Raw genomic sequence first — 22,586 nt, forward strand, 5'->3', positions numbered from 1 at the left:
AATAAAGCTCACCAACCCTCCAAATCCAGGCAGGGTAGTTACGGCCCTCTTTAGCTTGTCCTTCATTATCTTCAAAGCTGTCTGTGAAATCAGTCATAACTTTGCCACTAAATTTGTTCCCTTCGCGAGACCTGACTACATCTGAATAACTGGGAAGCAGCACAGCGACATCAACCAGAACATCCTCTGCAGTCCAAAGGCAAACTGCAAAACTTAGACTGAATTTGGGCTTTGATTTATTTGTATGTATGTACTTGCATTTTCCAGATTAAATGTGTGGTCTAAGTATAAACCTCAGCCAGAGATTCTACTACCTTCGTCCAAACCCAGCCATGAGCTCTCACATGTCCCACAGGACTCTGCTTGGGCCCAGAAATCCCTTTCGGAGTGCTCTGCCCTACAAGCAGCTTTGTAACACTCTGTTCAAAGATGAACAGTTCTCAAAAATTCTATTATTCATGGAAATTGTATTTAAAATGTTTTTCTACTGTCCTCAGTGGGATTTCACATCTTGCATGTGTGACAAAGCAGACATGGTCTGCAAGAAGCTATAAATCCTGACTGCACAAAACAACCCTGATTCTAGAGCCTCCACAGACCAAATCTGACCCCTAGAATCAAGATGCTCAAATCTCCTCTCTTGCTAAAATAAAGGCAGAATTTGGCCCTGGTAGCTGAAGGTCACTTCTCAGTCTGCAGCAGAGCCTAACTAGAAGTCTCTTAAGTTTCTAGTCAGTATCTCAAATAGCCTTGTCAAGTCGTATGATTGGCAAGAAGCAGTCAAGGCAGAGTACTATTTTCAAGGAATTTAAACAAATAGCAGGCAGTGCTGCTCATCTACCTCACGTTGGTGCATATAATTTTAATTAAAGCATTTATGTAAATACAGATGCAAATTAGGTTCTGTATAGCATCTGGCAAATTACTATCAGAGCCCTGAGGCTACTGGCAAATTATCAGCACGAGCTTTCATGACATGAAGGTACCAAACCCAGTCTTGGTCCAGACACTGTATATTTTATTTGGCTAAAACTGGCAGTAAAACACCGTTATTAGTACACACATAAGAAGTTAAATAGTCTTCCATTTGAAAAAGAGCTCTTAGGCGGTAAACCAACATCATTAAAATACATCCTTCAGACAGTCTGTGTCTAGCAAGAAAAATAACCCTTTTGCATTTCTGCAGCACCTATCAAAGGAACTCAAAAGCGCCTCTGAAATGTTAATTAATCCATATACTCCCAAGGGATATCTATTTTAAAGATGGTTATATGGAGTCTGCATTAATCTCTCATTTGCCAAAGGCTCACAGGAGGGAAAGCCACAGAGATCGAATCTGGACCTAGGAGCCCTGATTCTGTGTTCCTCCACATCCTCATCACAAGACCTTCCTCCCAAAAAATCACAAGAACTTGCTCACACCAAAGAGGTGTGAACCTCTTTGGCCCAGATATCACTACCTCAAAGTAGTGTTAACTTCAAAACCTTGTTAAAACTGCAAAGGCAACTACACAACAAGAAAAATAAGGGAAAACAAATCACAACGGGAGAAAAAAAAACATTTTTGAAAATTGAAGGAATCTTCAGATCACGCTGAAAGGATCTTATCTTTGGAAAATGAAAAGGTATAACCAAGGTAATGTTCACAGCACTATCAGCAACAACTTCTGCTGATTATTGCTCCCCTCAAGGTGCACTTCCATCTTAGGGCCCTTGCAAGTGGAGATCAATTCCCCTTCTTTCAGAACCCTCCATTAAGACCAACACTTGGCAATAGCTCCTAAGGCTTAAGAACACACTTAACTAGATCAACACCAACGATATTTAAGCACATGCTTAACGTTTTCCCTGCATTACCCTTCCTAATTTCCCAGGGTATGAATTTCCCACTGGCACTGACTGACACAAAATCACATTTCCAATCTATTCAGAATGGATGTAGAAAGTGACTGGAAACAATGGTTGTTACTGGTGACAAAGAACACGAGACAGAAACGGAGTAAGGTCTGGAGTCACATGGGCACATTCACAGCATGGCAAAACATGACACACACATGACATATCATTACTATGACAACACAGTTTGGAAGACATGTGTAACCAGCATTTTGCAAGCATATGGTCAAATACTTGCCCCTTCTTGTGTTCGAAATTAAAAACAAACCAGAGGGATGAGAGCTAAAAGCACCAAGCCATGATTGGCCTGTTTGCATTCCTTCGCCCTGATATCATTTATAATGACTGCACATTCATTTAAATGCTTTTCTTATTGACTTGTCTTGAGCATTTTATTTCCAAAAAAAAATCCCAATAAACAGGTAAAAATAGCAAGTGTTGCTTTTGAACAACTGGGATGTTGGTGTGAATTCCTACAGTAATGGTGAGCTCCTGGCTGCAGGGAGAGCGTTGGAAGAGGGGGAACAGGGAAATGAGACGTGATTAAGGACATTACAACTGAGGTCCTGTGATCTGTTGGAACAGGCTAAATGTGAGAGCTTCATGCCCTGGGAAGCCGGGCATCCCTGCTCTCCACGGCTATGATGAGAATTGGCACATGTATATAGGAGATTTGCTGGAGAGCAGCAACATTTCAGGCTCAGCTCCTCCATAGCATGTTTGTGTATTGACTGTAGCCTGCTCTAGCAAAGTAATTTTCTGGATCCCCCTTGCAGGATGAAAAAGTGCTGAGTTTCACTGGGGGGCATGGTGGGTAAAGACTGTTATGAAGGATGAGGCAATTCCCATTCTTTTTTTGGGGAGAAAACCAAGCCGAAATCACAGCCTTGCCATGCATTTGTTTCAAGTCAGAACCCACATTCCTCATGGAGGCCAAGCTGGCAACGCTTTCTTGTTGATAATCACATCTCGACAGACTTTTATCTGATCCGAGACTTATTTGGGCAATTCCAATAAACTGAATGACTGCTCTAGTTTTGCCAAAGGCAATAAGTTAACTTTAAAGATACAAGTAAACAGACAAATAAGAGACTCGCAGGTCTGATGTGGCCTTTGCCATTTGTGGCACTCAGCTGGCACATCCTTGGGGACTTGTTTGGAAATCAGTGTGTCCTGTACTGTGCCAAGAAGCCAAGCTATTCAGGTAGCAACTCATAAGCCAGGGAGAAGTGAGAGGGTATGGTCCCAGTCAGGCTATGGGAGAGGAGGTTTTAATTCCTTGCCAGACCTTGTATAAACCATTTTTGTTCTTCAGTGCTTCTACACTTAATACTTGTAACAAAACTCTCCTGTATCACAAATACTGTGACGGAAAATATGCAAGCACATAGCAGGTGCTTTTATTTTAAGAGAGATGGGATTAAATAAACTCCTATAAACTGCTCTCTTCCCTGCTTCTCCAATGAGGCTGGGGATGACCTCGAGGTGTTTTTCTTGAGCAAAGAAATGTGTAACTCTAAAAGGCTGAGGAGGGAGAGAGAAGCAGTATTGCACCAAAGGACCTGTAGTAGCAGTGTAACAACACAAGCTCTTGAAGGGAGCCAAAGATTAAAACTCGGTGTGGGAAGACAGAGTAGGTGGTAAAAACCCAACAGAGTTACTGTCTTTCCAGGCTTGGGGGGTGAAGCTGTGCTTGAAGAGGGAAGGGGGTTGCTCTGCCCAAGAGGTAAAATTGTGCTTTGTTTCTTCTGCCTGCGTATTTTTCCACTTTTTATTTTTGGATCTTGCAACATTATCCAGCATTAGATGGCACATAGCTAGAATAACAGCTGCCACACCTTGCTCTGGAGCACAGGGAGAACACCAGAACCACCCCACAAAGAAGGACGATGAGAGAAGACCTGCAACATTAAAACGTGCCTTTTGCCTCTGTTTTACTGAGGAGGTTCTGAAAACACTCTTTAAAAATTTGCAGGAAAGGAGACCCCAGAAGTGCTCCAGCAGCAGGCGAATATCTGCCTAAATTTGTCAAAACACTACATGGCAGATAGGGCTGTCGCAGCAAAGCCCTGGTCTACCAGAGCCCAGCTCAAGTCCCTCACAGGCTGGTGAACAGGTGGTTTTCCCAGCGGATGTGCCAGCATGGCCATGTCACCAAGGTCTCACACCTCTCCACGCGTTTTGGCCAGAACAGCATAGCACAGCTTAACCCCAAGGTATTTCAGAAGAAGACAAGATGTGAGCTAACTTCCCAGCATACATGAACAGCTTTGCCGCAATACAAAATTCAGCCTTTGTGCCTTTCCGTACAGAGCTCCTCCAGCCACTGGAGGCAGGGACCATTGGATGCTGTCAAGTAAGAGTCAAGATGCTGATGCCATGAAATAAATGGTTTTATACAAAGCCAAACAGGACAGTTTTCATTGATATGCAAACTCTAGATGAGCGCTGGTTTGGGCCCCGTCATGTCGCGTTAGTGCAGAAGAACCCAACTATGTGAGCACGACAGCTGCCAGGTGATTTTGCACCGCTTAAGCCAAGGCAAGCACAATACTTAAACAGTATCAGTGGCAAAAATGAGAAACTAATACCTCTCAAAGGACGATTAAACCCTTCCGAAAAGGCCAAGTTTAGCAGGCCTTGCAGGACAGCTTCATGCCAGACTCAACCAGAAGCCATTTTATTTGGCTGGCTGACCTGCTCACCCACTTCTACCCAGGAACTACGAGGCTGCTTTTACCCTTTCTTTCTCTTAATTTTAGGCTTCAATAACACTCTTCAGAGTAAGAATTTACTGTGAACCAAAGCAGCTGCTGGCTGGAGTACCCACTGATCTAAACACACATGAAAATTTAAGCTAACACTTCCATGTCTGGGTAACACTCCAGAGATACAAGGCAAACATGGATATAGCCTGATTTCTACCAAAAATGCTAGAGATCCTCAAGTCACAGTGAACTAGTGACCACTTAGATGCCAAGATGTCACTTTAAAGGCTGGACTTTACACCATCAGAAAAGGAAAATTAATAATGAGTTGCAGCATCCTCTGGAGTCCAGTCCTCAGTCTGAAAGTGCTGAAATGGGGAATCTGTCCAAGAGTGTGAACAGACATGCTTTTTCCTTGGAAACGTAACCCACAGCTCAGTGCCATGCAGATGACACATCTGGAATTCCTCTGCTGCCAGAAGTTCTTTCAGTTCACATTATGACACGAAGAACTGAAAGCTGATGTTTCTACAGGAAACCCCTCCCGCTTCCAGTCACTTCATGCAATACAGTTTCTTCTTACTGAAAATGTTAATTATCGCTGTATTTTCTCACATCATTGATACCTGATAATTGATGTCTTTGGCAGAGATAAGACACAGCCCCCAACATCTGGAGTTACACTGGTGTTCCCTCTGCTCAGGAACAGAGATTTTGAAACATCCCTCACTTGTGATTCAACCCCAAACTCAGAGAGAGGTAACATGGTCTGTTTTGGGCAGACTCCTCCTAATTACCAAGGAAGAAGTAAGGAAAGGGCTCCCAAAACTTACGTGGAGCTTCATGCTCTCACTGGGACGAGGACGCAGATCTTCCACAGGAAAAGAGCAGCTCTACAGACAGAAACGTAAAGGCACCATTGGTAACTAAAATATAAGGCAGATCTGCACTGCAGCCTCCGCCTACTACTCGCCGCACATTACACTGCAGACACCTCCCTAGCCTTTTCATCCGTCGCACATACATGCCGGAACGTACAATACGGCTGGCTAATCCGCAACCTACACGCAAACGGAGCTTCATTCTTCTTCATCTGCATCTACCTACATATCGGACGAGGACTATATTACGGCTCCTACTTGTATAAAGAAACCTGAAACACAGGAGTTATCCTCCTACTAACCCTCATAGCCACAGCCTTCGTAGGATACGTCCTACCTTGAGGACAAATATCATTCTGAGGAGCTACAGTCATTACTAACCTATTTTCAGCCGTCCCCTACATCGGCCAAACCCTCGTTGAATGAGCCTGAGGTGGCTTCTCAGTAGACAACCCCACACTAACACGATTCTTCACCCTCCACTTCCTCTTACCGTTCATAATTGCAGGTCTTACCATTATTCATCTCACCTTCCTACATGAATCCGGTTCAAATAACCCACTAGGCATCTCCTCCAACTGCGACAAGATCCCATTTCACCCCTACTTTTCCCTAAAAGACATTCTCGGTTTCATACTAATATTCCTCCCCCTAATAACCCTAGCCCTATTCTCCCCTAACCTACTAGGAGATCCAGAAAACTTCACACCTGCAAACCCACTAGTCACCCCTCCCCATATTAAACCAGAATGATACTTCCTATTTGCATATGCTATCCTTCGCTCCATCCCTAACAAACTAGGCGGAGTACTAGCACTAGCTGCCTCCGTACTGATCCTATTCCTCACACCCCTACTCCACAAATCCAAACAACGTACAATAATCTTCCGCCCCCTCTCTCAGCTCCTATTCTGAACCCTAGTAGCCAACCTCCTCATCCTAACATGGGTAGGAAGCCAACCTGTAGAACACCCATTCATCATCATCGGCCAACTAGCCTCCCTCACCTACTTCATCATCCTCCTCATCCTCTTCCCTACCATCGGAGCCCTAGAAAACAAGCTACTCAACTACTAAACTCTAATAGTTTATAAAAACATCGGTCTTGTAAACCGAAGAATGAAGGCCACCCCCCTTCTTAGAGTTTTCCCATTAATCAGAAAAGAGGGAGTCAAACCCTCACCTTCAACTCCCAAAGCTGATATTCTTCATTAAACTATCTTCTGACTCCCTCCCCTACACCGCCCGAATCGCACCCCGAGACAACCCCCGAACAACCTCCAGCACCACAAACAACGTAAGCAATAATCCCCATCCCGCTACCAAAAACATCCCAGCCCCATGCGAATAAAACATAGCCACACCACTAAAATCCAACCGAACAGAAAGCATCCCCCCACTATCAACAGTCACCACTCCCGACTTCCACCCCTCAACAAATCCCCCAATAATAACCCCCATAACCAGCACCATAACAAACCCTAAACCATATCCCATAACACGTCGATCCCCTCAAGCCTCAGGAAACGGATCTGCTGCTAAGGACACTGAGTACACAAACACCACTAACATACCCCCCAAATAGACTATAAACAAAACGAGCGACACAAACGACACACCCAAACTCAACAATCACCCACATCCAGAAACAGATGCCACCACCAACCCTACAACCCCATAATAGGGAGAAGGGCACCAGCCAAGAGAGAGGGACTCGAATCCTTCATGTACCCATTTTCCAGCTTTTGGAGAAATTGCTTCAGTAAAGAGTGACAAGCATCGCTCAAGATCTGGATGCCATTCTTGAAGCAGCAGAGTCCCTGAAGTCTTCCCCAGAGACACTTATGCCAGTTTTGAGGGGAAACTCAAATGTCATTCAGCATGTTGCTGGAATATTCCTGGAGACCAGTGTGACAATGGAGTCCCACCAGAGCCTGCTGCAGTCATACAGGACACAATACGGCCATGTTCTACCACTGCGTTATGGTTACCACCAAGATACCTGAGTAGGCTTTTCACCTTGTAGCAGTATAAAATTAAGGTGTTAAGATAAACCCTTAAACACTACGTCAGTCACGGACAAGACTTTGAAATTTTGCCCTGGATCCATCATAACTTCATCCCATCAACTAAAATGAATGGCTCCAAGAGACAAAGCAAGGACCCCCTGTAATCTGATATGATGTGGGATAAAATATTCACACCCTGTAAGAAATAATAATGAGAAAGCTGTACCAGGGAATGCTCCTGATAAAGATCTATTTTGCTGCCTGGCTCCACTCTGATGCTATCTGCAAGTCCAGAAGCCTGAACAGCATTAAAGGCTGGTCATTCCTGACACAGCCTGCGCCTTCCAAACACACAGGAGCCTTTTTATTCCGAAGGCCAGCTCCACATGAAAAAGATGTTAAACTCTGTAGACCGGTCCTCACTTCTGAAGTCATACCTGTTCGCATTAAAGCACATCTCCCTGCTTAAAAAAAAAAAGCCTCCCACATGTATTTACACTAATGTTTGCTCTGCAGATGGCTGTGGGAAAGAAATATGGATTTTAATCTGCCTGGCACGCCACCAGCCAAGCTGCAGTTGGGATTTAGTGGACAGACTCTCTATTGCTGGTAGATGTAAGAGTTGGGAAGAACACAATTTTATCTCCAAAATCTGGATGGAGGGGAAAAAATAGCTTCCCTGCTGCTTCTTGGTACTAAAACAACTGCCACCTCCCCAGCGAAAGCACTAGTCCATGCTCCTCTCTGCAAGCACCTACGAGCTCTGTCTGGCAGGGGACAGGAATGACTTGTAGTAATGGCTTCAGAGGAAGCTTGGTTAGTGTTCCCCTCTTTTACACTAACCACACATATCAAAAGCAGCATTGCAGTTTTGGGCAAAACCTCTACTGGCTTCCTACTGCCTGACTCCAGGAACACTATCCACCTTTTGTGTCTCAGTCTCCTCATCTGTTAAACAAGAGTAACAAAACCTTCCCTGCAGGTACCATTTACACCTTTGTGCTTGTAGAGCATGATGCAAAGGAAAGCACTACAGCAACTACAGATCATAAGCAAAGCAGTCAAGACTCTACTAAGAAGGTAGAAGACCAGACACAAGACTAGGTTAGTCTGGTTATGAATCTGCTGTGTTACAGCGGGTTGCCTGGAGTAACAGCTGCCAAGAGACCAACAGAGCCACCAATGCTTCAGCAAACCACCAGCTCATTCAACCCCTACAGCCAGATGTGTAGTTCAAGTTTGGAACGCCAAAAAAAAAAAAAAAAGAGAGAAGATGCCAGCTTCTTCATATTCATGAGCTCTTTAATAATGCTCAACAAAACTTGGAGGCATGTTCTCTGCTGTTGCTCTTGCCCTTTTGCACAGCGAGCAAGTCATAAATATTTCAGGGGAAGAGTCCAGAAAATCCGCAAGATTGGTCCTAGCCTTTTACAGCATTAATGAGCAGGCCATTAATAGTTAATGAAGCAGCTGCTGCTGATCTCAGACGTAAAGGCAAGACAAGAACTGCAGTGTTTGCCCAATCATTACAATGTGATAATGCAAAGGAACAGCTTGATCCTTTTATCAAATCCTCCCCATGGTGGCAAGATCCAGGAGCTGATCACAGGACCTGCAGCAGACCCACACCTGACCCTCCTGCCCCACTGCTGTCAACCAGCAGGGATGGAGACCACTGCAAAGGGTCTGAACTCACTGTCCTGATGGTCCAGACACATCTGCAGGAGTGCAAAAGCCTCAGTGCAGCACCTCACTTAAACACACGTACAATGCCCCAAACACTTACCCAGGTAGGACCATGCAGTGCAGATGTGCAGGTGCGTGTGTGCACCCTGAAGTCGTACATATGTAAAAATGCCAACAAAAAGAACGGGGTTTTGGGTCTTTTAAAGGTCTCAGCTGCTTGTTCAAAGCCAAATTCACAAGACGATTAGGCAGCTGCAGCAGACTTCAAAGAACAGCTCCTGTGATTTCAGCCTTGTATGCAGTGAGGACAACGGTGAAAAGGTATTTTTGCTGTGCTTATTCTTTCATAACTCTGAGTTGACATTGCCTTGCCTGCACACCTGCAGCCAGGGGGCACGAACTGTCCCCTTGGCCATCACTGCTTGTAACTCCACTTGCCGGGAGCTTTGCTGAAAGGCACCTGGCAGCTACTGTTCAGCCTGGAGAAAAGGAGGCTGAGTGGAGACCTTATCGCTGTCTACAACTACCTGAAAGGAGGTTGTAGCATGGAGGGGGTTGGTCTCTTCTCCTGAGTAACAAGTGATAGGACAAGAGGAAATGGCCTCAAGTTGCACCAGGGGAGGTTTAGTTTGGATATTTGGAAAAAATTCTTCACAGAAGGGGTTGTCAGGCAAGACATCAGCTTCCTACTGGTCTCATGAAAACAGGGTGCGGAGCAAAGATCCCCATCACTGATGCCATGAAGGGGTTAGTCTGACCCCTCTCCCAGTGCAGGCAGGAATTCAATCTCACAAGTCAAACGCACTGGAAAGCGGTTTGCGTTGGCCCCGATGGCCCCAGGAATAATCAGGCTCCTGGATTTCAGCTCATATCACATCTGCATTGTGACAGATGAAGCTTTTTCTGCTCAACAACTGATACGGGTCTGCAAAAAAAGCCTGGATTTGTAGCAGAGAGACTCCCTGAAGATCCCCAGGTGGACAGAGCCAGTGCAGACTCATGTTCTTCAAGAAGCTCATGAACTGAGTGGGATTTGGATGCAATCTGGACACCACCCTTTTATGTAAGTGTCCTTAGCGCAGAGTGCAAAAGTTTTGCACTTCATCTGTTTGGGCTGTAATGCTCAAAGCTGGTAGTCGAGGGCCTGGCATTTATTGGGAAGAATAAAAGGAAAAGAAAAACTTAATTCCAAGTTTACAGTCTTCATTCCATCCTCCAAAGCAGAGGACGTAAAGTAGTGCAGGAGTCAGAGGCAACTGCAGCATTGGGCCTTTTGTTAAATAATTAACTTCAATTCACCTAATCTATCTGCAAGTACTCACTGAAGAGACAAAAAACTTCTCCATCAACACCTGACTCTCATCTAAACAGGGGGCTTCCAACAAGCACCTCCTGGGATGATCATCTTCTAGTTTTTAACAAAACTGGCCCTTGGCTTTGCTTGCCTTCAAACAAGACTCTGCCTGCCAACTTCCAATGCAGATCAAAGGTGACCTTAAAAAAATCCTCATTGCATTAAGACCTAGAAAATAAGTTTATTATGTTAAATTTCAAGTAATTATTTTATTCTGTAATTAGATTTAAAACGATCATTTGCCAAACATGGCTTGGGGAAAAAAAAAGAACACCGCCTACTTGAACTTAATAATAAAGTACATAATTAGCAACTAATATATATTGCTTCCTTTTAAAACCCATAGCATGTAACACTCCTTCATGCTTTAAGTGGGGATTATCTTAAGGTTGTTATAAACCTTGATTTAAAGACTTTAATATCTTGAACTATTTAAATCACATGAAGAATGAAACTCCACATATGAACAACCTTGCCAAACCCAGACGTGCATTGGGCTGTTCCTCACCCTCACACCATCTATTTTACATAATTCAAGAACGGATACTTAAAAACCGCAGACAAGTAAAAAAAAAGTTTAATGAGCAAAAAAAATCTACCCAAATTCAAATGTTTCTTAATCAGCTTCCTATTACTTGTCTGTTTCATTCAAAACAAAACAAAACTGTAAAAACAACAAGATTCTTGATATTTTTTCCTCCTCCTCTAGCTACATTGTCAAAGTTCCGGTATTAAGTGTGTGTTAAGCTTGTTGTTTCTAACTTTTTGAATACTTTTTACTGATTTTAAAACACAGCAAAGGGACAAGAGCCATTCACACGCTTGCTGAAAGTTAATCAAGCTGGAACCCCAACCAGGCCAAGTGGCCACGGCGAAAGGTGAAGAGTGTTTGAAGATGAGTTATCTGTAGGTTGTAAAAGACCGATAATAAAGGGTGGCAAATCACAGTCTATCTGTGCTGCTGTGCAGAGCAGCAATCACGAATTTGAGCAGAAGAAGGGTCTCTGGGCCGATCTGTGCCAGAATGCTGGCGCGGGAGCTGTTCTGGAGGGTGCCATGGCAGTGCCTAGATGCACAAACCAAATCCAACATGACAGTGATCGTGTGACACACAGTAGCACCCTGAGATTCAGTAAAATGGTCAGGATGAGAGTGAGAATGAACAAATAACGCCCCCCATCTACACAGGTGTGAACAAATACAGGAAGATCGAAAAATAAAGTAACAAAAGCACATTCAATGAAATGAGATGAGCCCATCTGAGCGGTCCTGCAAAAGCTCCATCTACCATGGGGTACTGCTTGTGCCAGCGAGAGGCAAATATGAAAGGATGCATCAAGTCCAAGGCAGCTAGCAGAAAAATATGATCAAATTTCAACCTTGGTTGCAGAAACTGATGGAGAGGAGGCTCATGTACGAATTCGGCAGTTTGCTACACACTGATTTCCCACGCAAATACACCACTTGCAAAATGGGGTGGCAATCCCCATCTCCACTCACTGCCCACTACTTTCTGTAAGTAAGGCAGCTCCCAAACAGCCACAAATCCTTTGCCATACAATACCGCATACTGTCCACCACATCACCACCGATTCGGTGATGCAACAGTTCTAATTTTAAATATCCAATATCTTCCTCGCTATGTACCCTGCACACCAGGGGGTGCTTCACATTTCATAGCACATTTTGAAACGCTTCATCAAGCACCACAAAAGCCCTTTCTCTGTGGATGGAAAGGAGCCTTCCCTGCCCTGGGAGCATCCTGCTGGGGCAGGTGCCCTGCGGGGACATGGACAGACCCCTCCGAAGGGATGGCAGGGTGAGAACTGGCAGGTGGGGGGAGAGGGGAAGGAAGAGGGTACTGCAAAGAAAGTAAAAATGCAAAACATGACCTCAACAATGTACTTCCTCCTAAACTGGGGACAGGGTGCAAATGCGGGTTTGTGGATTAAAAAAAAAAATATATATATTTAAGTCACCTAGACCTTTTATGGGAGAGGTTCAGAGGGCCCAGAAGGGAACCGGGGCCAGCTGGTGAGGAGTGTGGTGGTGCCCAGTCACCCCCGCACCCCAGAGCCCCAGACCCCGAGGCTGAAAGCACTCGCTCTCGAGCACTTTGCAGGGACACCGTCTCTTGCTCACACAGAAGCAAGAGCACAGCAAACAAAAAGGAGTTCAGGTTTCACGAGATTAACTTTAAATCCACCGACTCGATGCTCTCATCTGCTGCCGGAGAAAAGATGGGGCCAGAGCTAACATTGTCCCTATGCAGGAGCTCTTTTTAGCATAAGTAATAACTTGGGAGACTCCTCTCCTGGCTCAGACACACACTGAGTGTTCACACTCTTTCCAGAATGATCGCACAGAGGGTAAACACATAAAAATAATGTAAAACATGAGCATAAGATACTCATAGATAAAGGCTAAGATCCAAGATAACAGGACAAGCAAACAGAATTTAAGGCTTCAAGTATATTTAGGCTTGAAAGCAAAATATTTTAGAGAGCTAACATTCTTCTTCCTGTATCTGATTAACTGTGGATTTTGAAACTTGTGTTTGCCTTGTGCAAGACTTCCCAAATCACCTCTATCTCCCTGACATAACTGCAAGGCACACAGCTGAGATGCCATCAGATACGTGTGGGGGGTATCCTGTAAAAACTTTTAACAACGGCAGAATTGCAAGATGCTCTAAGTTTAAAGAAAGAGAAGATGCCAAGTCAATTAAGAAAATAGTTCCCCCCAAGCACATCGTTCTTCCTGGTCACTTTAATTACTTTAAAACACACATGGAGCCTATCCCTTTTCTTATGACAGAAGATCCCAGGCAGATATAGGGAACCAAAGGCTCCCTAAGGCAGCAGTTTCCTCCAAAACTGCCTGTGGATGACATTTGCTCATCACCACATCTGTACGTGGAAACTTCCCACCTGCAGCTGCTGAGCAAAATCCTGCAGGTCCTCAGTGGCCACCAGCCAGCCACGGCGGTGACGGGGACTCTGCCACGCAGCATCCCCAGGGACCTTCCCTGCTTCAAAAACCCCACATGAGGTTTTTTTGAACATCTTATCACTGTTAACTTCCCAAAGAAAATTGAATCTAACCCTCAAAATGACAGCAGAGTGGAGGTGGTGCCTTCTTGGCAAGATGCTTGTATCTGAGCAGAAGTTGGGGAGACCCATGCCTCACGTTAAGGTCCAGGTAAAAGGGTTTCTGGCTCTCAAAGCCTGAAGAAAAACCTGGCAGCCCAGTCACGAGAGACGAGGAATAGATCCCAGAAACCTGCAACGGCAATGTCACGACACCTCCTGTTACCGAGCATCACATGACGGTAATAAAAAGTGGCATCATAAATGTGACAGGCTGCAAGAAATGCCACAGCGATGCCGGATGGTGTCAAGGAAATAAGTGAGTGACAAAGGGCTCTGTAACCACCTTTGGCTGAGCAAAAGGAGGTGTTGGTGCAACAGTTTTCTCCTCAGGGGTGGAAACAGCGATAGCCATGTGGAAGTTCAAACAACTTCCTCGCCTTTCAGTCACATGGAAAGAAACAGGTCTGACCCAACGCCGCTCTTCTCAGAAGTCCAGCAAGGGGAACCTCTTTAGAAAAATGCAGGGTGTTCACGCAGCTTCAGGGGGGAGCACGATCCTCTGGGATAACCTCACCTTCCACGATTTTCAAGTAAACTGCACCAAAGCCTGCAAGACGGCAAGCACCGAAGCCTGTAACAGCAGCATGCTCCCGGCATATAATTTAAATAAATCAGTTTCTGGAGAGACAAAAGACAAGGAAAAACTCCCTGTGGTGCCTAACAGTCCTTGCTGAAGAGGATGCTGGAAAAAAAACCCACCACACCACAACAAAACATATTTACTTTAGAGGTGGGAGGTGAGAAGACGGGTGGGGAAGGCATCTCCTCAGAAACACTTCAGGCCAGAACCATCAGGACTTTATTTCGTGCGAGAGTGAATCAGCAGCGCTCTGCCAGCCCGGCAGCAAAGCTCGGAGATGCCGGCGCTGGCTGCTTTGTTCCGGCTTCCCCCAGCATGAGAGGACCGAAAACCGCCCGGCACCCTTTGAAATCCAACAAAACTTACTACTTCCAACTGTTTACTCTGGGATTTTCTCCTTGAACATAAGATTTTTGAAAAGAGCAATTGTTTTCCCACTTCTGCTGAGTGAAATGCAACACAAAGTCACTGAAACTAATAGGCATGTGATTAGGTTTAGAAATACTAAACAAACAAACAAAAAAATTGTCAAAAACTTGGAGAGTGGGAAAAAGGAACCCATGTATCGGAGGTAAGGGAAGGGGCACTGAGTTCTTGAGAAATACTATTTTATTAAACCTCTCTGAAGGTGTCTTCAGCAGCAGCTCAGAACCTGCTTTTTTTGGGATGTTACTTAAAAAAAAACAAAACAAAACACAAACAACAAGATTGTGTTTATTAATAAAAAGAATGGAATCACATTTTTCCTTATACAGCTTTGCTCACAGAGCTTCTTCCTCCATTCATGAGACATGACAAAAGGTTAAATAATTCTGAACTTGAGGCTTCTTTAGTTATTGTAATTGACTCAAAACAAGCATGAAAAACTCTTTCCATTTGTTTCTGTTTAAGCTCCAGCCAATGAAATACACAGTTTTTAACACTTACTAGAAAATTGTGGGAAAAACAGACAATTAACAACAAAAGAAAAGGCAAAATTGACAGGTAATTTGAGGTTGCAAGTTTAAAAAAAATATTTAGCATTTAAGAGGGGAAATAAGGTTAGGACAGGAAGAATGGGGAAAAAAAAGGAAGGAAAACTAAGATTTCAGGCCCATGATGGAGCACAGAAACCAGTGCGAGAGAGAAGTTCCCGTCCCACCCCTCTCACTGCTTACGTGAAGTAAACTGTCCCCTCTGTTGGTGCCACTGTAAACCACATCACTGAAAAGATGCAACTTAAAAAATAACACTAAAAAAAATACAGATATATATATCTCACTTAAGAAAGGAGAGAGTGAAGTAGAAGTTTGCTTCTTGCCAAGATTGTTTCCATGCAAACCCACAGCTAAGAGGACGGTGAGTGGAGTAACACAAGGTAAATAACTTCATTTTTCAGCTTCGCCACATTTTTCCAGGATGGAAGATGAATTTCAGGCTGTGGAGGAGTCTCCCATGTGAACTGAACTATGTCCTGATCGGAAAACACCAGCCTGGATGAAACTCCACAACATGCACAGAGGAACTCGTGTCTCGGCCAGGATACAGCCGCTCCTGTGCCCCAGAGCCTCCAAGGCCTGCTCCTGCAAGGAGAACTGGGCTTAACTCAAGCTTAATTCCCATAGAGGAGTGTTGATGTGCAGACACCAGGAGCTGAACAAGCACATGACAGCAGACATCTCTGCACGGGAACATCTCGTGTCAGGTCTGTACCACTGACATTCACCACACGGATGTATCAGCCCAGGGCAGGACATGTCACTGATGTAGCTGCACTGGCAAAACCCATGAGCGGAAAGGTTGTCACACCACCAAAGGGGTGTTTTTTGCTAATGCTGCTTTTCAAATTCAATGCATAGGGTTGGGAGGATAAACCCACAACCAGCAAATTCACCTAAAGAGCAAGTTCTTGGCATGGTCATGATGCTAACCCAACCAAAGTGCTCGTGCACTCCTAGGCTGTGGGCTCCCTGTGTAATGAGACATTAAGTAGTCTGAAATATATACATGCTCACTTTTTACCAAGGCCTGTAGTGATTGGACAAGGGGCAAAGGTTTTAAACTAAAAAGGGGTATGTTTGGATTGGACATAAGGAATAAATCTTTTATTATGAGGGTGGTGAGACACTGGAACAGGGTGCCCAGAGCAGCTGTGGATGCTCCATCATTGACAGTGGCCAAGGCCTGGTTGGATGAGGCTTTGAGCAACCTGGTCTAGTGCAAGATGTCCCTGGTCATTGCAGGGGGTGCTGGATGAGATGATCTTTAAAGGTCCCTTTCAACCCAAACCCTTCTTTGGTTCTGTGTTCCTATGGATGCGGGGCTGCCCTTCGAGCCACAGCCCCAAGGTGGGCAGACTCGCACCTTCCCATCTGCAAGACAAAGGGCAGCACAAGACGGAGAAGACTTGCATCACTTCAGAGCCTGTGAAACGATGTAGATGGCAAAGGAGCCCAAGGGTAAGCCTGGACCACGGCCCTGCTTAACATGTAGTCTATGGGGGCGGTGAGGGAACTGCAAATTCCTCCCAAAATGTCTGTAAAAGTTAATTTGAGAGGCAAGCAAGTGGTGAGCAGGCTTCTCTTTGCTAGACCAGGTCCCTGCTGGAAAGTCTGCCTGAGGGCCACAACCCACAGAAGATATAAACTGTAGATGTAGCTGAGGAGGCTCTTTGCCAGAGTGACACTGAATTGCTCACACACGTCCTGCTTTCACCACCCGCATGCACCCCGTGCACCGGGTTGACGCACAAAAGGTTGTCGAAACTCGCTGAAATCCCCCCCTTCCTCTACCGACGTGTGATTTCTAAGCATGCAGGCATTACAGATCACCTCCTTCCCCATTTGCTTCCCGACCCTTCCTCTCTTCTCCGTCAGCCCCTCCAGATGGCAAACGCTCCCCTGTGCCAAGCGCCGCACGAGCCCCCCTGCCAGCCCCGGTTGGGCAGCTCAGGCACCTGCCCTCTGCTCCCCGAACTCCAGGGGATGCAGCACCATAACCCACGTCCTCAGCTACCACAACAAATCCTCTCAAGGGCACTTCTTAAATGTCCCCTTCCAGTTACCAGTGTCAAAACCTCCTCTGCCTGCCTGTGCCATTCTCCCTCTGCTCACTAATAAAAAACCAGACTTTTAAAGGTTTCTCAGTTCTAAATACACAAAATCATTTCACACGTCTCCCTGAAAAAAACCTACATCCCTCAATTTGACTGGATCTCTCAGTTGCACCAGCAGACTCAAAATACTGCCATTTTATGTAAACTCCTTCTACAGAAAACTCACTTTTCACTTTAGAAACAGGTTTTAGGTCTCATGGTTAAAGAGAAAAGCTTGCCAAGTGCACCGCCTTTTATCCAAACTCACATTATTTCTTGCAACAACCAAAAGTGTATTTTTTTAGAAACAAAACAATCAAACAACACTTCTGAATTGCGAAGGCACGGTGGCTTTGGGGAGGGAGGGCCGGGCTGGTGATTTCCGAACTGCCTCTGGATGGAAAGGATGGAACTGAGCTCTTTTCCTTTCATCTTCCAAGGGCCAAATTCACTTCATTCTCATATTGCGACACCTTTGCAAACCAAATTCTGAAATACTACCCTGTATGAAAAGTATACATGACATTCTGGAAATCAGCAGCTCTTCTAGCTTTTACAGAAAAACAAACACAAAACCAAACTTATTGCTACCCTGGGACTGAACCGAATCGTGGCATCAACATCCAGTAAATTTCAGACCTACTTACTTTTGTGGGTTTGATAAAATAAACTAACAACACAAATATTAGTTTCAGCTGACAGAACACATGTAAACACAGCTTGACAGAAGGCCAGCAATTACTTTAATGGCTTTAAGTTAAAGCTTTTATAGACGATTTTAATGACTACTTTTGTTTATTGCCTACTTTCTATATGAACAGATACCATCAGGTAGATGTGCATATTACAACCTTCAGTTTGCATCAACTTTTAGGGAAAAAACCACACTTGCTGAATTGTCCTCACACTTGAAAGAAAGTCAAAACTACAATTATACTCTGTCCACACAAAAAGCAAATGGAGCTTTACTGTGACCTGACAGCCATGCTAAAATCTCAGGGAATTCAGTTGTGACACTGTTCGTACCTAAACACATTCTAATAAAAATACTATTTTGATTAATTCTAAACACATTTTAATAAAAATACTATTTTGATTAATTTTCAATGGATGTTTTCAACTGATGAGTTACGCGGACATGCAGGAAAATAATTTAGATGCGGGTCAAAACACCCCAACCAGAGAAGACTCCAAGTGATATCTCTGAGGATCATCCTAGTTAAGAACAAAGCTAAAAGGAATAAACCCCAAAGATGTTGCACATGCAAACACAGTGATGTCATGCCTGGCATTAAAATCTTCATCTTGTACGAGGATGAGCAAAATCTGCTATGTTCTCATTCCAGCCTGCACCAGTTTGAAACTGGTTTGGAACTGTAAGAAGCAGCAAGCAACTATGCTGAATGTAATGCTAGCTTTTCTTTCTTTTAATAAAAATACAACAAAACTCCCCCACCAAAAAAAAAAAAACAAACCACCAACCAAAAAACAAGAATCAAAATGCAATGCTGCCAACTTGTGCTGTCTCATATAATGGATTATTGATTTTACAGCCACTGTCTAGAAATTGTTGATTGTAACTAGGGTAAAAAGGAAAAAAACCTGTTACTTTGAGAGAAAGCGGTCAGAAGGAGCGCGCTCCTTTCAAACCCAGACAGCAGAGATGTCCTCTGGGATGAAACTCTGACAGGGGAACTTCTGGGGTGGGCAGGCACAAAAAATGTCATTTTATGATGGTGAGTAATCAATCACACAAGCTTTGGCTGATAACTGAGCTATGCACATCTGTAAGCACTTTTTTGGCACTGAGTTCATCACAGGTACAAGAAAAGAAGATGAACATGGGAGAGCTCTTGGCCATTCATTGCTGCAGATACGCTGCACAAGTCTGGAAGGGGATAAACATGCACACAGCTGCTGAAGTAAAATAAGGACTGGCCAACAACTTTAAAAATGCATGGGCTTTTTAGCGTTTATATTCCTGGTTGCTGGCCAGTACCTTGCTTTCCCTGACCTAGAGAGCAATTTGCAACTCTGTGTTTCAAAGAGCTGCTGAGTTCCTACAACAGACTGAAGCCACATCTACATCAGAAAGGGTTTACCGGGACAGGAATATATTACACTGGCAAAGCACTTCGGTCACAGATACCTCTTAAAACAACAAAATTACTCCTCCACTGGTCTACTAAAACCACGGCAGCACACAGCCGTGTCACTTCATGTGCCATTTCCGCGGTAAGGATACACGTGAGAGGTTTCTGTCACAGACATGAGACCCCGGCCAGTCACACCTACACCTGCACAACTACCCCAGCCCCAGTCAGGAGGGACAAACCTTGCACAAAGTTTAATCTATAGTTCAGGAAAAAAAAGACAACTCATTGACCAACTACGTGTGGATTATTTGTAGGTGATCTGGATGATGAAGCAGAGAGTGGCAGTGATTTGCCATCATTTGCTGTAAAAGGATTGAGGCATTTGACATTTTAGTTCTCAGCCCTGATTTGGAAAGGTTTTTTTTTGTTGGGATGACTGTCATTGCTACACTGAAGGATGTGCTAAAATCCCTTCCTGGACTAGGACCCTGACAACCGTGGGACAAAAAAATCCAATAGGAAAGCACAGTTCTGCCTAGGTGACAGCACAACGGCATTGCTCAGGGGGATCCCCGGTGCTGCCCGAGGAGCAGCGTCACCAGGCACTGCACACTCCATCACCTTCACCTGCTGCTCCCTGCTCTGCTGCCTCGGGACCCGCTGGCAAGAGGTGCTGACACCCACAAATCCTCATCACCAGGTCACCTTCCCATCCAGCAAAAGTCCTCCTCTTCCCTCCCATTCCCACTCCTCTAGATGCATTCCCCCTTTCTGCTCTCCACCTTCTGACCCAAAACTTTTGCCAAATTTCCCTGCATGGCAGAGTCCCTGCAAGCTTCCAGGGTTTAAAAGAAGCACCTGCCCAGAGAGGATGGGGAGCCTTCATCAGAGAGGTGCCTGGGGATCCCAAGGGAAATATCAGGGCTGCGTCTGCCTGCCAGGCTCTCTCCCTCCCTGGGAGGGATTCCCAGGTGCAAAGCAAAGAGCTCAGGTAAGAGCTGGGCAGAGGGATACCCCAAAGTCATACAGGAGCATCCCAACTCCACTTCCAAGTTTTATTCCTAGCAAAGAGGTGAGAAAAATGTGTCTTTTGCTGACTTCCTCATCCCAAAGGGAGAGACAAAGAAAAAAAAAAAGACAGTTGTGTGATGGCTTTGGAAACCAAGTAAAACAAAAGGGAAAAGTCACCCTTCCTAATAAAAAAAAAAAAAAAGAAAAGAAAAAAGTGGGTGCAATGTGCCAAAGGCCGAGTTTCTCCAAATATTCCTATCCTGGGGAAAACAAAATGCTACAGGAAAGCAGAGGCTTTGGCAGAGGCTGCAGGAGGATGGAGCGGGGCGCCCGGCTCTGCCCGCCGCGCTCCCGGCTCGGTGCCGCCGCCGCTCTCCGCAGTTACCGGCAGCGGCCCCCGCGCCACGGCCACGGCGTCACGGGGGAGCAGACGGGGGGGGAGAAGCAGAAGGAAAAAAATGAAATCAGAAGAAACTGCTGCCAAGTCCGGCCGCGGAGCCACGCGTGGCGGCGGCGCCCGGGCCCCTCCTGCGCCTGCAGCACCCTCGGAGCGGCCGTGCCCCCCCTCCCCTCCCGGGGAGCCAGCGGCTCCTTTTTGAACACCGCACTGACAAAATCGCCTTGCTTGCCTCTACGTAACGCCCTGTCGAAAGCGGACGCCATATTTTGTGTTGCTGATGTCGACATAGACAAACGTAGACATGTTTTTTCCTCCCCCCCCGCGCTTTCCTCCTCCTCCTCCTGCCTTCCTCCCTTCACCCAAACTTGCGATCGGGAGGCGGCGGAGAGCGGGGAGGAGGACGGGGGGGGGAAGGAGGTTGCACGGCCAAAAATTAAAAATATACGTAAAGAAATTAAGAGCCCACCCCGAACAACCCTCCCGGCTCCCACTCCCCGCGCCCGTCTCCCCCGCCCTCCCACCCCCGCCGGCGTCCCGGGAACCGGACAGTTTCTGCGGGAAGAAAAGTTGGGTGCGAGCGGCCGCGGCGGCAGCGCCGGCGAGTGCATGTGTGCAGGCAGGGGGGGCGGCCGGGGAGCGCCGCGCCGCCGGGGGCTGGGGGGGGACATACACACGGACCCGCCTGGGAAGTTTCCTACCTGCGCCCAGGGCGGCGGCACCGACTGTCCCGGCGGAGCGGCACCGGCTCCGCGCCCCGCCGCGGCAGCCCCGCGGCCGCGGGACCCCGCGCGCCCCCCGCCCGCGCCGCGCCGGCCCGCGGGAAACACGCGCGCACCGCCACGCGCGCACGCACGTACGCGCCGGCCCGGCCCCGCCGCGGAAAATAAAAAACGGGAGAAAAAAAAAAAAGAAAAAAAAAAAAATAAGGAAAAAAAAAAAAGAGCCCTCGATCGGTGGGGATCTACGCCAAAACCCACATGATCTCTGACGTCAGCATGCGTATTTGCATACGATACCACCGCCGGCGCGGCCGCCGGGGTCCCTCGGCGCGGCGGAAAGTTGCGAGCGGGGCCGTGCCCACCCCCCCTGTCATCCCCCTGCCCGGCTCCGGCCGCTCCTCCTCCGGCTCAGCCCCACGAATTTTCCACGCACGCCCCCCGCCCCGAGCGATTCGCGCGTGGGCTCCGCCGGGCGCTCCACCGCCCATGCGGTGACACCGCCGGCCCATGTCCGGCCCGGGCAGTGGCACCGCCGGGCGCTCCGCCGGTCCCCGCCGCGCCCCCCATCCCACTCCACGGGCGGAACCACACGGACCCCCCGATGCTCCGGGAGGAGTCGGGGACCGCGGGGGGGGGCGGCCCCTCTGGCCCCGGGCGGTGCAAGCGGTGGCGGCTCCGAGGGGAACAGAACGTCGGTGTGGGGGCCGGAGGGTGAGGACCTTCGGTCCGCGTCCGCGTGGGCTGGAAGTGACCCTGTGGGTTGGCAGAGTCTGGACGCTCATTGCAGGACGTGGGGACAGGACCCGCGTGTTGGCACCGCGGGGGTGGACCCCGTGCTATAGGCACGGCGGGGGCTGGGACCCCCGTTATAAGGACGGCGGGGTTAGACCCCCGTTGCAAAGGCGGTGGAGGTTTGACCCCAGTTGTAGAAACCGCAGGGTTACACCCTCATTACAAGGACGGCGGGGGCTGGACCCCCACTATAGGGACGGTGATGGTTTGGTGAGGGGCTGAATGAGTC

The 22,586-nt window shown here is 46.7% G+C and overlaps 1 protein-coding gene across 2 annotated transcripts in view; it reads right to left on the bottom strand.

Annotated features, from left to right (window-relative positions):
* The window catches only part of ZHX2 (zinc fingers and homeoboxes 2), a 76,694-nt gene extending 55,024 nt beyond the window's left edge, over positions 1-21,670 (bottom strand). The window contains exon 1 of one of the 2 annotated variants that reach the window (XM_065832558.2): positions 21,545-21,670. The gene's annotated coding sequence lies outside the window, so the exon portion shown is untranslated. The remainder of the gene's footprint in view (positions 1-21,544) is intronic. The other variant, XM_065832556.2, reaches the window with a different exon arrangement.
* Between the last annotated feature and the right edge of the window lie 916 nt (positions 21,671-22,586).

This window comes from Patagioenas fasciata, chromosome 2 (genome assembly GCF_037038585.1).
Source record: "Patagioenas fasciata isolate bPatFas1 chromosome 2, bPatFas1.hap1, whole genome shotgun sequence".
NCBI lineage: Eukaryota > Metazoa > Chordata > Aves > Columbiformes > Columbidae > Patagioenas > Patagioenas fasciata.